Source organism: Lissotriton vulgaris, unplaced genomic scaffold (assembly GCF_964263255.1).
Source record: "Lissotriton vulgaris unplaced genomic scaffold, aLisVul1.2 SCAFFOLD_825, whole genome shotgun sequence".
In the NCBI taxonomy this organism is placed as follows: Eukaryota; Metazoa; Chordata; class Amphibia; order Caudata; family Salamandridae; genus Lissotriton; species Lissotriton vulgaris.
This window is the reverse complement of record NW_028251728.1, coordinates 240331-257419: the sequence shown is the minus strand read 5'-3', so window position 1 is coordinate 257419 and position 17089 is coordinate 240331.

Genomic DNA, 17089 nt, shown 5'->3' with positions numbered 1-17089 from the left:
CCTAAAGAGGTTGCCATCTCCTCTCGTCTTAGGCTGGTGCAATTCAAGATCCTGCACAGAGTGTATGTGACTGGCCCCCGGCTTGTGCGTATGGGATACTCGCCCGACGGACTTTGTCGTCGAGGCTGCGGTGCCCTTGCTACCTTCCTGCACATTCTATGGGAATGCCCCGTTATAGCTTCCTACTGGAGAAGAGTGCACCGGATCATGAGTGAGGTGACTGGGGTGGTGGTGCATTCAGAAGCTCAGAGGTGTCTCCTCAACATCTGGGAACCATCTGATCTCAACACGGCGCAGACCCAGTGGGTGACCCTGGGTAACATGGTGGCCAAACGGGACATCGCGCAAAAGTGGGGTGCGGCCACGGCTCCCCTTGTGGTACAGTGGAAAGCCAACATGGATTGGTGTATGTTCCGGGAAAAGACGGTCTATGTTGCCAGGGGTAGGCCCCGGAAATGGACTAAAGTGTGGGGAGCCTGGAATGCTTACCGGGGTGATGTATGCCTGCGGCCTGAGCCTGTTTCTCTAGATGTACAGATGTCACCTTAGCCTGTGACACCAACTGTGACACGTTGAACTGTTTGATCCTGTTTCTCCTCCTCCCTTCTGCTATCCTGCTTCACTCTCCTGTATTAGGGACTCAATGCTTGCTCTCCCCTGCCTGCCACCAATACCTTGACAGATTTCTCTACTCCATTGCCACTCTTTAGCGCCGTTTGGCGTTTCTACTTTCTTTGTTTTCTGCTCTCTTTCTATATAAAATATAAAAACAACCTCCACTGTGCTGTTGCGAATGTTTTTGCACTATTGCGCTCCTGATTTACCATGCTGCCTTGCCTCCGGGATGTTAGGCTGAATAGCTGTGTGCTCTTTCAAATAAAGATTTTAAAAATTAAAAAAAAAAACAAAAAAAAACACTCAACGCACAACTCTCTGTCTCGTGAACGTATAGTGTAAACGGCTTACTGTAGTCAGGAGTACCTAACACAGGAGCCGAACACAACGCATCACGCAATTCAGAAAAACTTTTCTGACACTCTTCAGTCCATGGCAAAGGAGTCGGAACATCCTTACACGTGAGGGCTACCAATGGCTTTGCTAGCAATGAAAAATTTGGAATCCATTGCCTGCAGTATGACGTGATACCTAAAAAGGCACGCACATCTCTCTGAGTTGTTGGCACAGTGATTCGAGCGATCGCTGCAATTCTCTCTGGGGTCAACCTTCTTCCCTCCTTTGACAATAAGTGACCTAGATAGGTTACTTCTTGACAACAATATTGCAGTTTAGAATGTGACACCTTGTGATGTAAGTCACAGAGATGCTGTAACAGCGATACTGTGGCAGTTTTGCAGATCTCTTTAGTGTCAGCAGCCACTAACAAGTCATCAACGTACTGGATCAAGGCCGCACCTGCCGGTAACACAAACGCATCAAGTTGACTCTTCAGGGCTTGGCTGTAGATCGATGGACTCTCACAGTAGCCCTGAGGAGCGTGTTTAAACCGGAAGCTGCGACCACCTAATGAGAAGCCGAATAGATCTCTGCTTTCCTCAGCAATCGGAATGCTAAAGAAAGCATTCTTCAGATCGATCACTGAGAACCAAGAAGCAGAGGCTGGAATCAGAGTCAGTAAAGCTGTGATGTCAGGCACCACAGGAAATTGTGGAATCACAATTTTGTTCACCTCCCGCAAATCAATAACAAAACGGTACACAGGAGGCTTAGATGGATCAGTTCGTTTCAAAATAGATAACACAGGACTATTACACACGTTTCCCCGAGTTTCCTCGATAACATCCTTCTCGATCAAGTCATAGATGATCGCTAACAGTGCTCGTTCACCATCGAGAGAGATACGATACTGGGGAATACGTGGTAATTGTACATTCGATTTCAATTGGACAACATAAGGTGAGATGTCCAGCAGGCCCACATCATTGGGACCTGTTGCCCACAAAGACTCAGGAAGAGAACTCAATTCCGGTGGGAGTTTATCAGTTGACAAGTACATAGGAGAGATCACTCTCTGACCCAATGTAAGCTCCACTCCCGCAGGAGAACAATACAGGGTCGCATATAACCGTTTCAGCAAATCCAGGCCCAAAAGATTCTCACCCCAACCAGTAGTCAAAATCAAAGGAGCTTCCAGCTCACGAGGCCCAATTGTGAGGGGCAAAGGGCTAGAAACCGGATTGCTAACGGGGGCGCCAGAGAATCCAACGGAAACATTTGTTAAGCCAGACAAAGGTGCGCCAGGGAGTTTCAAATGCATGATGGAACTTTTCGCTGCACCAGTGTCCAACAGAAAAGGCTCAACTACGCCCGATGTGGCAACTGCGACGTAAGGCCCTCTCTGATCAACCGGAACTGATACTACTCCCTCTCTTTGTCTGTGGCTGTCCTAGTAATAACCGTCATCAATATCATGCTCGACGTAACAGTCATCCACATGATACTGTGCAGATCTACCTGACGATGAACCACGCTGATCAAAGCAATTGTTGGAATCTGATGAAGTATTAGAACGCTCATTCTGATTTTGAGTAACACCACGACCTCTACCACGCGAAGCCTGTTGAGGACCACTACGACCTCCTCGAGCCGAACCACCATTATTTCGGTCGCGCAAAACCGGACAGTCAAACTTCAAATGGCCCTCACCTCTACAGTACGCGCATTGATTATATCCGAGCATAGATCTCGGCATGGAAGAGTCATTACGCGACTGCGACCTAGAAGACTGTGATTGCGATCTATTTTGCTGCTGAGAGTCATTTTGATTCGAGCGCGGAGGATACGCTTGCTGTAACAGAACTTTTGTTTTAAGATCTTTTGTTTTCTTATCCGCACGATCATTTTCCTCCTTCTCCCTATTTTCGTAATATTGAGCCGTGGCTAATATCTGAGCAGAGGTAGAAACAGCCCACAAACTTTCGGGATTTTTCAATTTGTTGCTGAGTTCAGGCAACAAATTCGATACGAATTTATCTACAAATAATCGCTGACCTCCCTCAGTGCTCATATCCTGACCACTGTGATCAATGAATGCCTCCTCAAATCTCGTAAAGAAATCGGAGACACTCTCGTCCTTCTTTTGTTTGCACGCAGACAGTTTATCCCAATTAACTCTCCATGCTGGCATAAGTGTCTTCATAAGAGTAATTATCCTCTGGGGCAGATCAGTAATGAGCTGTTCAGGCTTAGCCCCGCTAATTTGTCGTCCGTCAGCCGCCGCAAGAGCAGCCCAATCACCGCCTAATTTCGGCTACGTGATTCTCTTGACGGATTTTTGCCCAAATTGGTTGAGGTACTACGTTACCGAACAACAAGTCAATATCGGCAAGGTTCATAACAGTAGCATCCATTAATTGGGATAACTCTTTATAATAACCTGCCAGATTTTTGCGGGGGTCAGGCAAAGTTTGCTTCACCTGCAAAACTTCCGATCGCTTCCATGGGAGGTGTATCCAAACTCTCTGGAAGTGCGGTAAAATTGGAGGGTTAGCACCGGGATTACCTGGCATCCACACTGGGGGGACCTATCGCATGGGATACTGACCAGGTGTTGCCATCCACTCCTCATTAGTGTGGCTCACTGGTTAGAGGCGGCAGACCCGAGAGCAGAGGACGGCCCGGGACCAGGGTTCGATTCCCGGCGCGGCAGGTTTCTGGACCAGGGTCAGCGGACTCGATAATTCTCTCGCCTCGGTGCCCACTCTGATCAGCGATCACACTCGGCAACTCTGGGCATTAGCTTGCCTCATCTTCACTAACGGCCCCACCAGACCGCCGGGGATGCCTGGTCTCACCCTGGAGATACCCATTAAGGGACCATCTCTCAGGAAAGCCAGGAAGGGTTTCGCAGCGGTCGAAGCGCCTTGGGACCCTACGGGTAAGTAGTGCGCTATATAAATGCCTATACACACACATTCAGTCTCGTCCTTAAACAATGCTCGAGGTAGTACGGTAGATCGAAAGGATAGAAGACGCTCTACAGCACGTCGAACATTACTTCCCACAATCATACCGTTCGAAAACTGATTCTGGAGTTTAGTCATTTCAGACGGCACATTGTCTACCTCATCAGTATCCCATACCTCTCGTAAGGATTTCCTCAAACACGAATCTCTGCGTGGGCTCATTAAATTGAGAGAACGTCTCAAAAACCATGCGCGGGGTGTTTTTAATGGGATATCTAATCCAATTACGCGCCATTTTTATTAACGTATCACTCTCCCTACCACCAGGGATTTGACTTCGTCGTTGAGGGACATCGGAAACATCGGACCCAAGGATTGGTCCAAATGGAGAGTAAAGATTAGCAACAGCATTAGGTATGCGACTACGGACAGACGGAGAAGAGGAAAGAAGTACCGGGGCAACAACATGGGGACTAAACACAGGAGCAGTAGGAGCAGTAGGAGTAGCCAAGAGAGCAGAAGTCGCGGGAACAGCAGACTGAGAAGGTATAGGCAGTGGAGCAGTAGGAAGAGGGGCAGGTAAGGGAATAGGGATGACTTGGGGAACAAGTAGATTTGGAAGCACAGGACCAGTGACAAGCTGACCAGCAGCTGCCGGAACGATAGGTTGAGGAACAGGAGGAACCACAGGGGCTGTAGTATCCTGTGCGTATGGAGGTGGTGATTTCAGTAGATAGGACAACAAAGGGTCCTCTACCGCTTCCTCTCCCTTCTTATCAGTACTCGACGGTAAAACGGGATAACACTTATCCACCGCCATATGTTGCAGTCTAGCAAAAACGTCATTTTCCTTCTCTTCTTTGTCTCGCTGGAACTGCTCTGCATTTCTCATCACCGTAAAGATACCTTCCCTCTTATTTTTCTTAAGCTGTTTAATTTATTTCTGCCTGGCCTCTTTTCGCCATAGCCGAAAGGAATCAAACATGGCCGGCCTAGATTTCTTTTTGAACAATTTTGCTTCGAGATTATCCAGAATTGCTGTTTCGAAACTACCATGAGGTGGCCAACTAAGGACACCATCGTCTTTAGTATAGCAGATCCAATAATCATTATACACGATAGGACCCACTCCGTGGCGACTATAGAGCTCATAGATCGGAGTTCCAACTGGAGGTATCGGACATGAGTCCTCCAATCGGGAATCCACACCGCAACATTTAAAACAACTAAACAAAGTACTACGGCCAGGCATCGTGCACACTAACCGAGTTTACAAACTTCAAGGGTTATAGAATTACGATGTCCTCGCAAAAATGCAAGACCCTCGGTTTTTGGCAATTGCAATCGTCAAATAAAACCCAACAACTAAGAACCAATAACTAAGAACCACAAATGCAATGGAACCATGCAAACAACCAAGTTTCAACAACAACCAAGGACTCTGGGAGCGACCCACAAATACTTAACTGAAAGAGCAATGGCGCCACCAGGAAGGCCCGTCTATCATCTCGCTGTACAAAGGACTACGCCAGGCGCCAAAACAGGTCGACAGTCAGGGCATCAGTCCGTCGCAGCCGTCAGGAGGCGGGGATCTTCGCGGGAAAAGTCTTCGGACCACTTATTTCGACAACAGGATCGATGAAGCGGGGTGCACCTTCCCTCGGAGATTTCACACGAAGTTCCTCATGATCGTCGGGCTTTGGACCGGTACCGCTGATGTCGCCCCACGTTGGGCGCCAACTGAAGGACTGGGCTATTCTAAGGCCCAGCGGTGCCAGGGGACAACACCTGAAACCTTTGTGGGTTACCTGTTCCGGCGTACATAACACAGAGACACGGGACACTTCCTTCGGCGTCAAAGATCGAGGTTTATTTACTGCAGGGAACACAGAAGTCACAAGAAGTACAGCGTGTGTAGGTTCTAGGAGACTGCTTCAAATTGCAACAGTCGATCGCTCCTTTTATACAGATTTCAGTCATAGCACAACATGGCGAATAAAAGGTTACAACTCAGTTCCCACAGTAAACTTCAAAAGGGTTGCTTTCATGTATTCAGGGTCCCGGAACATAATTACAGTAGCATCGCCGGTTCCCAACTGTAAAAGTACGTTATCCCACCATTAAGTTCATTCCATTCCGGCTGTAAACGAGTTTAAGGAAGAGACAGAAACAGGTGCGAGGAAGACAGAGATAGACAACAGATTGAAAAGAGTGTTGGGGTGATATTGGAAACACGATTGCGGGATCAAAGGATTCGTGCCTAATGAACGCACGACTGAAACAATAGACCAGCACGGCAAAATGAGCCTCGAGCGGGGCCATCTGCCTTTACAGTGTCATACCCCTCATCATAAAGATACCCTCAAAGGAACACGTGTCTTCCGCAAGAGCTTGGGAATCCCAGGGTCATGAAGCGGACAGTGTCCGTTCGCTGGCTACTTGAGGGCAAGAGACAAAATGGAACCCGCGGGTTCAGATGAAGAAACCCACGAATAAGACGAACGGTTCAGGCCAGTGTAGCGAAAACGCGTACACCCACTAAACTCGTCATTTGAGGTTCATAGATACCAAACTCGTCCATATTCAAACGAGTCGAGAACACCACTATAATTGTCACGGAACCTCACCCTCCCCATTCCCGTGCGATAAACCGAAGACCTTCTAACCTTCAGGAGACTCCTCAAGACCTGGCTCTTCGAACACTAGCAGCTTCCCCCCCCCCCCCCCCTTAGCGCCTTCAGAACCTCACGGGTATGTAGTACACTTTGCAAATGCTATGATTGATTGATTGGTCGGCATGGCCGCCAAGGCTGGACAGTCCATCGCTACACATTAAGCTTAGATGCTGTACCTGATTCATGCAGATACCAGATGATTTTCAATATTTTGTTTATAAATTTCCTTCTTCCAGAGGCACAGAGCACAAAGCTGTGCATTTTTCTGGGACCTGTGTGGGTATCAAACGTTCGACAAAAAATTTGGAACGGTCCAAAGAATACAATTATTAATCCTAATAATAATTCCACTGTGTCTCTGGGAATTCTGGACTAAAATCGCAAGTGAAGTGAAGCTCCTGATGTGAACAGGGCTATGGCATTACATGACTCTGGAAGGAGTGCAAGAGAAAATGCAGAAAGCAGAGGCCAACAAAGGTTTGCCCATACCCCTTGGCTACTCTGCCATTGTAAAAAGCATATGTTCCATTGCCTAATTCTAGCCCGTTTTTGTTTCAGTTATTGTGACAAAGCGTTATGGTCCTACAGGTGGCAGGAATGGGACACTGCCTCACAGTAGAGGAGTACTGTTTTTGTGCTACCTGCCCTCTTAAATGCCTCCTCATCTGTGTCGTGTTTTACCCTTTTGTGCCAATGGTGCTTAGAACACTGCCCCTTCCTGTACCATACCTTGGCCATGTAATTGTGTATTTATTTCCCCTCACCAGCCTGTCACATCTGGATTCCAATGTATCCGAGCAGCATCATTCCCTAACCCAATCGCCCCACAATAAAACATAAATCACACTATTTGAATTGGTGTTTTCAAGCTACTTTAGCAAAGGTAATTGCAATTGAATGGCACAATGGGCAACAGAAATGGGGAGATGAAGAGCCCTGGTGTGTTTAACGCGTTTTAAGTTGGAGAATTAATTCCTCCTCAATCCTGAGGGTCCCTGGGGGCCAACTAGCCCACTAGGTACCTCCAGTATGCGCCAGAGAGCTGCATTGCAGAGAGGTGTTCAGAGGCCAGGCCCCTTTTTACAACACTTTGCAACGCAGTTCTGTGGTGCCTACTGGAGGTACCTGGTGGGCTAGTTGGCCCCCAGGGACCCTCAGGATTAAAGAGGTATTAATTCCTCAACTTCAAACGCGCCACAGGGCGTGTTTGCACACATGTTACTGTAATAAAGTGACACTGAGCCAGATATGTATTAAACATAGGAGGTATATATTTAACAACCTCAGCCATCAAGACAGCAGCTCCAACTGCAACTGTATAGAACCCCCATGTCCTAGGTTTCATGTCAGAATAACATACCTGGAACCCAGATACATCACACATCTCATATAAACAAACTTATAAAAACTTGATTACAGTTTTAGCACAAGTAAACTTTGACCATTTTTGGCAACCAACAGGGACTCTAATCTTAACCATGTCTCCTATTTAGAAATTCGAAACTCTCGCAGATTTCCGCAAGTCATAATGAACTTTCCTCTTTTCTTGTACTAATAACTCTCTATCTCTCCATTGTCCAATCTTATTATTTTTAACACCTTTATCTAAAGTCATCCAACCCGGACACATGCTGGTATTAGAAGATCTCCCTCTAAACAATTCAAAGGGAGTTCTACCTGTGGTAGAATGAGGCGTAAACCGGTACGCAGGGATTCTATTCTACAGCTCAACTCTCCAATCAAGGCAATTAACCCTTGCCAACTGAATACTCTCTTTCAGCATTTTGTTGAACCTCTCCACAGAGCCATTAGAGTCTGGATGATATAAAGAAATCTTTTTGTGGACAACACCACGAGCAGACAGATATTTTTCCACCTCATCTGAAAAAAATTTAGGCCCATTATCCGAAAGTAAAGATTTTGGAAAATCTCTCTTTTAAAAATCGACTCTAAAAACTTGATCACACACTGAGATGTTTCCTCACGCACCGAGCTAACTTCAACCCAACGAGAGTACAAATCCATCAATACAATCAAGTAAGGAGTTTGATGTTCACCACGTAAAGGACCCACTATGTCAATTGCTACTTCATCCCATGGACACAACGGCAACTTCCTACAAACCATCGGAGGACATCTTGGCTTAAGCACTTTATCGCTTAACTGACAGGGCAAACAATCACGAACCCGCACGCTCAACCACTAAATCCAGACTCGGCCACCAAAAATCCTGTCTGATACGTTCCTTTGTTTTAGAAATTCCCAAGTGCCCTTCATGCGCCATATTAATAATGTTATTTCTTAAAGCCACCGAAGGAATTAACCTTGTGCCTCTTGCAAGAACAGCCTCAACAATGGCCAACTCATGAGACATCAAGGACCATGGTTTAGAAAGCCTGCCATTCAAGTTCTTAGACAACAAATCCATCATTTTCACCAGCTCAACATCCTTAGCTAATTCCTCTTTCCACTCCACCTCCTTTATAGCACCAAGGGTAATGTCACACACTCTAACATCACACTCATCAGCACATTCATCATCTTCACCAACGGATTCCATATTTTCAACATTATCCACCAAACGCGACAAACAATCAGCAGAAATATTACAACTGCCTGGAATACACTCAAATTTAAAGTCAAACTCCTGTAGAGAAATGACCCACCTCCTAATCCTGGAAGACACTAAATCAAGACCCTTTTTTCCCCAAATTTCCCTAAGTGGTTTATGATCCGATCTCACCACAAAAGAGATAACCCACACAAACTTTCTAAACTTATTAACAGCCCAAAAAATGGCAAGCGCCCCCTTCTCAATAACCGATTAATTAAGCTTGGCACCCTTCAAGCACAAGCTATTAGATCCTCATTACCTTTCCTCACCTGAAACAGCAAAGCCCCCAGCCCTGTACTACTAGCATCCATGACTATAAACGTAGGGTCACCAGGTCAAAAAGCTTGAAGATTGGGAGCATTTTAAAGATCCTCCTTAATTTGCACAAACTCCCTGTTACACTCATCAGTCCACAAAAACTCATTTTTTCTACACATCACACTCCTGAGTTTCTGCGAAATTTTTTATGAACTTATTGTAAAATTCAGACGTCCCCAAAAATGACGAAAGTTCATCTTTACAACATGGCTCTTTAAGCCTTTCAATTGTTTTGACCAGATCTTCTTTAGGTCTCACACCCAAACTTGAGATATGATGACCCAAATAGTCAAGTTCTGTTACTCCGAATTTACATTTGTCACGTCTGAGAGATAACCCTGCCTGTGGCGCATTTTAAGTTGGAGAATTAATTCCTCCTCAATCCTGAGGGTCCCTGGGGGCCAACTAGCCCACCAGGTACCTCCAGAATGCGCCGGAGAGCTGCATTGCAGAGAGGTGTTCAGAGGCCATGCCCCTTTTTACAACACTCTTCAACGCAGTTCTGTGGTGCCTTCTGGAGGTACCTGGTGGGCTAGTTGGCTCCCAGGGACCCTCAGGATTAAAGAGGTAATAATTCCTCAACTTCAAACGCGCCACAGGGCGTGTTTGCACACATGTCACTGTAATAAAGAGACACTGAGCCAGATATGTATTAAACGTAGGAGATATTTATTTAACAACCTCAACCATCAAGACAGCAGCTCCAACTGCCATTATCTAGAACCCCCATGTCCTAGGTTCCATGTCAGAATACCATAACTGGAACGCAGATACATCACACATCTCCCTTCCCATATAAACAAACTTATAAAAACGTACAAAATAGAAAGTGGCATACATGACATTTTATCTTACAAATTCCTTCAGATAACTGGGAACTCTACTAACCCTGAGACTCCTGCAGTTAGTATCACTACTGGTGTCAAACATGGATGCAACTACACCAGATGAATCAAGATCTTCTCCAGTAACCCGTGTATGCACATGTGCCACACGATTATGATTCCAATTGCGACCATCATCTGTTTTTACAGCATTTTTGAAAAGTTTGATTACAGTTTTAGCACAACTAAACTTTGACCATTTTTGGCAACCAACAGGGACTCTAATCTTAACCATGTCTCCTATTCAGAAATTCGAAACTCTCGCATATTTCCGCAAGTCATAATGAACTTTCCTCTTTACTTGTACTAATAACTCTCTATCTCTCCATTGTCCAACTTATTATTTTTAAACCCTTTTTCTAAAGTCATCCAACCCGGACACATGCTGGTATTAGAAAATCTCCCTCTAAACAATTCAAAGGGAGTTCTACCTGTGGTAGAATGAGGCGTAAACCGGTACGCAGAGATTCTATTCTGCAGCTCAACCCTCCAATCAAGGCAATTTACCCTTGCCAACTGAATACTCTCTTTCAGCATTTTGTTGAACCTCTCCAAAGAGCCATTAGACTCTGGATGATATAAAGAAATCTTTTTGTGGACAACACGACGAGCAGACAGATATGTTTCCATCTCATCTGAAAAAAATTGAGGACCATTATCCGAAAGTAAAGATTTTGGAAAACTCTGTCTTTTAAAAATCGACTCTAAAAACTTGATCACACACTGAGATGTTTCCTCACGCACCGAGCTAACTTCAACCATACGAGAGTACAAATCCATCAATACAATCAAGTAAGGAGTTTCATGTTCACCACGTAAAGGACCCACTATGTCAATTGCTACTTCATCCCATGGACACAACGGCAACTTCCTACAAACCATCGGAGTACATGTCGGCTTAAGCACTTTATCGCTTAACTGACAGGGCACACAATCAGGAACCGCACGCTCAACCATTAAATCCAGACTCGGCCACCAAAAATCCTGTCTGATACGTTCCTTTGTTTTAGAAATTCCCAAGTGCCCTTCATGCGCCATATTAATAATGTTATTTCCTAAAGCCACCAAAGGAATTAACCTTGTGCCTCTTGCAAGAACAGCCTCAATAATGGCCAACTGATGAGACATCAAGGACCATGGTTTAGAAAGCCTGTCATTCAAGTTCTTAGACAACAAATCCATCATTTTCAACAGCTCAACATCCTTAGCTAATTCCTCTTTCCACTCCACCTCCTTTATAGCATCAAGGGTAATGTCACACACTCTAACATCACACTTACCAGCACATTCATCATCTTCACCAACCGATTCCATATTTTCAACATTATCCACCAAACGCGACAAACAATCAGCAGAAATATTACGACTACCTGTAATATGCTCAAATTTAAAGTCAAACTCCTGTAGAGAAATGACCCACCTCCTAATCCTGGAAGACACTGAATCAAGACCCTTTTTTCCCCAAATTTCCCTAAGTGGTTTATGATCCAATCTCACCACAAAAGAGATACCCCACACAAACTTTCTAAACTTATTAACAGCCCAAAAATGGCAAGCGCCTCCTTCTCGATAACCGAATAATTAAGCTCGGCACCCTTCAAGCACAAACTATTAGATCCTCACTACCCTTCCTCACCTGAAACAGCAAAGCCCCCAGCCCTGTACTACTAGCATCCATGACTATAAACGTAGGGTCACCAGGTCAAAAAGCTTGAAGATTGGGAGCATTTTTAAGATCCTCCTTAATTTGCACAAACTCCCTGTTACACTCATCAGTCCACAAAAACTAATTTTTTCTACACATCACACTCAAGAGTTTCTGCAAATTTTTTTATTTTTTATGAACTTATTGTAAAATTCAGCCGTCCCCAAACATGACGAAAGTTCATCTTTAGAACATGGCTCTTTAAGCTTTCAATTGTTTTGACCAGATCTTCTTTAGGTCTCACACCTAAACTTGAGATATGATGACCCAAATAGTCAAGTTCTGTTACTCCAAATTTACATTTGTCACGTCTGAGAGATAACCCTGCCTTTAACATTTTACTTAATACGCATCCCACTCTTAAATCATGTTCTTCCTTAGTTTTGCCACAGATTAACACATCATCTCGGTAACACCTCACCCCAGCCACATCCTTAAACAAATCATTCATGATTCTCGGATATTAGGCCAAAAGGCATCCTTAAAAATTTGGACGAGCCAATAGGAGTTATAAAAGCCGTTTACGCTTGAGACTCTCTGCTGAGTGGTACTTGATGATAGGCCCAAGCCATATCCAATGTTGTGAAAAAACAGGCCCCATCCAATGTCGAAACTAACTCTTCAATTTTAGGTAGCGGAAATTTGTCCACCACCACCTCTTTGTTTATAGCACGAAGGTCCACACATAGGCAGACTTCATTATTGGGCATACGGGCAATGACGATGGGGGCCAACCATTCCGTTGCTTCTACCGGCTCTATCACTCGTGCCTTTAACAACTTATCAATTTCCTTCTTAACAGCATCTTGCATGCAAATTGGAATCCGTATCACTTTCAGAGCAATTGGAGTTGCACCACACTTTAACTTGATCTGATGTTTGTACCCTTTTAAACATCCTAGCTTCTCATTAAATACATCTTTAAAGTTTTCTACAAGTTTTTCTTCTTCTCCTTCTACAGATTGAACTTGAACAGAAGGTTTTGCATTAGGATTCAGTACAACTCCCAAGCCAGCTTGATGCGACCAGCTTAACAAGCTCCCACCTTTTACAGCCACATACATTTTTGCCACCACAAACCTCCCATTATATTCAATGCTCTCACTAAATACCCCAACATCCTGATGGGCGTCCCCCCATATCCTGTAGGTCTAACATCAGATTTTTTTTAAAACAATGTTCTTTGAGAAATATTTCATGTAATCTTGCTTGGAAACAAAAGTCAAGTGAGAACACAAATCAAATTTCATTTTGATTCTCACACTACCTAACTTAACCCACTCTGATGTATGTTCAATAGTACAGTCATTTATTTGAAATGTAACTTCCTTAGTTTCAACCTTTACATCTCTTCTGTTTTTCACACGGCAATTCTTCCCATAGCGACCTCTTCTGCCACAAACATTGCAAATTACTTTCAAGGCCGGACACTCTTTTGCATTGGCCATATGTCCGAATCTGCAACACCTAAAGCAATTGCCCTGAAAAACACCAACACCTTTCTGTTCAACTTGCATTTTATTAGCCAAGTTATCACCCGTGTTACCTTTAACATCACCTGAATCTTTTCTCTTTTTGTCATCAGTAATCTTCACCTCTTGACACTGTACCTCTTCTATCTTTTCACTAGTTGTACCTGCTTTACCAGCTTTACTCAATTCCCCCACACATTTGACCATATGTTCAACCCGCTTAGCTATAACTATAACTTCATCCAGAGGTGGCTCCTCCTTGAGCCAAAGTTCTTCCCTTATTTTATCATTCGAACACCTCAGAACAAACTGGTCACGTATCCTTTCCTCCACTAATTCACCAAATTTGCAACTAGAGGCCAACTTACCTAAAGCAGTGACATACTGCTCAACTGTTTTGTCTTGACCCTGTTTCCTTAACCCAAAGTAATACCTCTCCATTATCGTACTAACTTTCGGTAAATAATGTAAGCCTAGTTGCTTTATACATATCTCATATTCATTAAGTCCTCTCTGATCTGCCTGACTTAACTGGGGTAAGTTCTCCAATACTTCCTGTCCTACACCTCCCAAGCAATGCATTAATAATGCATGCTTTCTCTCTGCACTCACATTCGTACCACAAACCCTTGCATAATTTAAAAAAATCTCAATTTCTTCCATTTAACCGGTGAATCACCCGGATCAGACAGAAAAAACGGAGGCGAAGTGACATTCTGCATTCTCGCACACAAAAAAAAAATTGTCTTCAAACTAAGCCCAACCTTAATATACCACAGGTGAGACATTTTTTTACCAGCTTAAAACTGCGGTGTATTTGTCACCATGTAGCAAACCCACAACAGTTTTAGGAAAAATCAATTTTGCTTGAAATTAATTGAACCTTGAGGTGTGCCCGTCACCGTAAACACAAGCACCGTAAACACAAGCACACTACCATTTGAACTAATGCTAACTTTAAATTGGTGTGTTTGTCACTGTGTGGCAAACACACAAAGTAATTCTGCATTTCCTTTTTTTTAACCAAAGTACACAAAAAGTCAGTCCAATTAGCCTCCTGTAGACCTTCCTTTTCAGCAAAGCGTCCTCTTCAGCACCAACACTTCTTATAAGAAGTCAATAAAAAACAAACAAACAAATTGGTACTTGAATCTCCGGTGAATTTTCCCGCCAAAAAAAATCTAAATTAGAAACCAGACCTTCCTGTATCTTCTTCCTCTTCCGACATGCGAGTTCGCTCCCTCGCCGTTTCGAAACTGATTCCCTCGAAGATGTATCGAAAACGTTTTAAGCCTTTATCAAAACAAAAAAATATATATTCTTTAAGTCGGGTAAAATAAATTTCATAAAATGGCTGCTGATTTCGTCAAAGCCACAAAAGGTCTTGTTTTTACAGGAAGCAGAGCTTGCTTTCTCCCAAACACCACTGCTGCCAAGTCCAAAACTAGGCTTGTAACATGAGTATGACACGTGTCATGTCTTAGCGTCACTCTGAAACGAGCAGCACTCGTGCCACCCAATGAAACGCAGACACTTCCCAGATTTTCCGGCATGAAATGCAAATGGGGCCTTGCGTTCTACAATAAGTTAGTTCACCTACCAGCAGCTACAGTCCTGGCACAACCAACAGCGTACCACCGGCAAGGTAGGAGCAGTCCTCGGCAATTCTCCTCTCGTCACAGCACACCAAATCTTGCTTGCGACGGTAATTCACATTTAGGAGATCCTTCGATGTTGAGGTTGTTCACACTTCCGAATCCTCAGTAGATCACCTTCAAAAGCTGCACACGATCGTCGCCAGTGTAATAAAGTGACACTGAGCCAGATATGTATTAAACGTACGAGGTATTTATTTAACAACCTCAGCCATCAAGACAGCAGCTCCAACTGCCACTATCTAGAACCCCCATGTCCTAGGTTCCATGTCAGAATACCAGAACTGGAACCCAGATACATCACAGTCACCTCAGGCCCCGCAGGGTCCCTGGGGTGCAACTAGCCCACCAGCTACCTCCATTAGGCGCCACAGAGCTGCGTTACAGAGAGGTTTAAAAAGGGGCTTGGCCTCAGAACACCTCTCTGCAACGCAGCCCCCTGGCGCATACTGGAGGTTCCTGGTGGGCTAGTTGGCCCCCAGGGACCCCCACAATTCAAGGTGAATTCGTTCCCCATCTGCAAACATGACAGGGGGTGCGTTTGCAAGAGTGCTTCAAGGAGGGGGCATGGCCTCCAGCGCGATGCCGGTCTTTTATTTATTTATTTTTTAAGAAGGGGGCTCTGTGCCCCCCTTATTTTTCTAATGTATTGGCCATGGGGACCCCATCCCTCAGGACCAGCCCCCTAATTTATTATTTTCTTATCAAAAAATGTTGAAGGGGACTGTGTGGCCCCCCTCACGAGGCCTTAATCGGCCCCAGGGACCGCATCCCCCAGGGAATAGCCGTTTTTATTTACATTTTTGGGAAGCGGACTGTGTTGCCCCCCTCCTCAGACCACTTATGGACCCTGGGGCCGGCCTTTGTTTTTTTATTTATATATTTTTGTACTAAAATATTGGGGAGGGGGGCCATGCGGCCCCTCTCCTGGGCCACTTCTAGCCCCGGGGACCCCATCCCCCAGGGCTGGCCCTCTCCATTGGGGACCGTGGGGAGTCCCCAATCCCCTTACGGTTCTGCCGGCTCCCCGCGTCCCTCGGGAGCCGGCATTGCTTTTCCACATGGGGAGCTGCTAAGATGCAGCTCCCTGTGTGGAAAAGCAATTTGGTTTGCATTTTTAAAGAGAGAGCAGGTTTTCCTGCTCTCTCTTTCAAAATCCAAACCAAATTTGCTATGGCAAATGTTTCTGGCTATCAGCCTTCTTGAGCCTGGATAGCTTGACTCCAGTGATGGACGGAGCATCTGAAGAAGGCTGATAGCCAGAAACCAGTCCTTGGATGCTTGATTCGGGTCTAGGAAAGACATGGCTTGGTAGTTCGGGCTGGACTGTTCCCATGAGGCACAGGGTCAAGGCTGATTTGCATATAGCCATTGTCTGACCTAGGGTGGTGTGGAGTGCAAATCCGTCCATCACCACCCCCTTTTGTACCGCTTTTGGCTGCCATAAGTGTGGCAGGGTATGCTCAGACGTGAGTCCCTTGCTCACTTTGCCACTGGATTCAAGCAAGCCGGGCTAAAGACGGCTGTAATGCCAGAAACCGGTCCTCCGAAGCTTGTTTCCAGTCCAGGGAAGACATGGCTTGGCAGTTCGGGCTGGACTGTTCCCATGAGGCACAGGGTCAGACTGATTTGCATATAGCCATGTCTGAACTGGAGTGGCAGAGTGGGATAAAGAACGGTGATGGATTAAACCCAGATCTTTTGACTGGGTGTGAGTGTTGGATTGATTCAGATGCTCCGTCCATCACCACCCCCTTTTGTACCGCTTTTGGCCACCATAAGTGTGGCAAGGTATGCTCAGACGTGAGTCCCTTGCTCACTTTGCCACTGGATTCAAGCAAGC